This window comes from Austrofundulus limnaeus, unplaced genomic scaffold (assembly GCF_001266775.1).
Source record: "Austrofundulus limnaeus strain Quisiro unplaced genomic scaffold, Austrofundulus_limnaeus-1.0 Scaffold854, whole genome shotgun sequence".
Taxonomy (NCBI): Eukaryota; Metazoa; Chordata; class Actinopteri; order Cyprinodontiformes; family Rivulidae; genus Austrofundulus; species Austrofundulus limnaeus.
The window spans coordinates 150,959-152,921 of record NW_013953256.1 but is presented as its reverse complement, the minus strand read 5'-3'; positions in this window follow the sequence as shown (position 1 = coordinate 152,921).

The following is a 1,963-nucleotide window of genomic DNA, read 5'->3' as shown; positions in this document are numbered from 1 at the left end:
GGATGTGCCTTGACACCGCTGGTGGCAAGCTGCTCTACACACCGGAGAAGGCATGCCAAATTATTCTGGCATATTGCAGTGAGGGAAGGCGTTCCATTCCCCGATCCAGCACCAGCAGAAGAAATGCCACAAGACCCCCCAGACCACACCAGGAAAATGCAATCACCACAAGACAGCAGTTAATTGCACGGCTTTAAGGCAGGCCATGATGTTGTAGCCTAATTAATTTAATATAATGAACAGCTTTATTCAGACTTGGACTTTTTAAATTCACATTTTATTTTGAGATTTGGTCAGCACATCAGCTATGCATGCCAGACTGTCAGAGATTTTTTCCAAAGTGCCAGACATAGTTTCCAGACATTTTAAAATGCTTTGTTGATTTTGAAGAATAGCATCTGARACCACTTGTGTGCGTGGGAGARGGCGGGGGGCTGACACGTCAYCTGGTCCGGCCTGCGGTTCCATGTGCTCCTCTTCTGAATAAAAGAAAATTAACACATTTGTTTTACCATTTCTTCAACATAACTTAAATATGTGACCAAAGGGAAACAAAAGCAGGACTGCAGATAAATAAATTAAAATGATTTGATTTTTACTCTGTCAGATAAGACGCATTTAAATAAAATACGGTCTTTTTTATTATACTTACCATTACTTTCAGGTGTATTGGCCATATCCTAACATCCAGGTTGATGTAAGTCTGTGTCCAGGGGAACATCCTCAGATGAAATGCCTGACACAGAAACCTCACCCATTATGGCATTAATTTTCCCATCCATGTCGGTGACGCAGACTTTCCCTTGACCTCCTCCCGTTGCAGTCATAGAACACCGTGCTGTGGCGAGACGTTTTTTTGAAGCCATTTTCAAATCAAACCACTTCTTTTTTGTTTCGGCGACTGTACGGCCCACAGGAGACACGGAATTAGCAGCAGCAGTTATTTCATGCCATTCTATGGCTTTAGTCGGTCCTTTCACTCCACGATTTACGCTGCTAAAAAGGACAGATTTTCTTTTCTCGATCTCTGACAGCAGTACTTCAATCTCTGAACTTGTAAAGTTCTTCTTTTTACTTTTCYTCGTCATTTTCATGAATGGACAGTTCCGGATATCGGAGCCAGGAAACAGAGCCTTATATGGTGTTTTTGGGGTGGTAATTATGCTAATCTCCTCTCCGCGTGCACGAGCAGCTGGATAGAACAGGTGGAATTCATCATGTTTACGCAGCTCATTTACACCCTTTTCCTGAAGATAGAAGCGTTTGTTGAATCTGATGTCAATTAATTGTTCCCACCTCAACTGTAAGCTGTTCGTTAAATTAAAAAATATTAGTGCTGGGCATAGATTAAAAATTAGAATCGCAAAGTAACAGAATTATGGCAAAACAACATATTGCGTTTAAGAGCCTAAAATTGAACACAACATTCAACCCACAATATTTTGGACAACCAAAACATACAACTACTACATACACATAAAGCTACTTTTGGTCCTTGAGCCAGTTCCTGAGGCAGATGAGCCTGTTCACATTTTCAGAGCTTAAGGCTGCTCTTTTCTTCTGGATGATATTCTCAGTAAGTGAGAACACCCTCTCACATGGGACAGAAGTGGCAGAGCTTGCTTGGTACTTTCTAGCCAGAGTAGAGAGCTGTGGATGTGCCCCTGCATGTACTGACCACCACTGGAGAGGGCAGTCCAGCTCACTGATTGTCTGTTCCGCTTTATAGAAGCTCAAGGCATGGTTAGACCCCACATCATCAGAGTCAGAAGAAAAGCACAAGAGGCCTTTTTTGGTGGCTCATCTGTGGGCTCAGAAGTAGCTTTTGTAGATCCATCTATAGGCCTGTCGCGATAGACAATAAATCAATTAATTGCACAATAACTTTTTTTGAGGTCGGTAAAAAAAAGACGGCGATAAGTTTCATTTTCCTGCTTGTTTGTTTACTTTGTCTCTCTCTCCC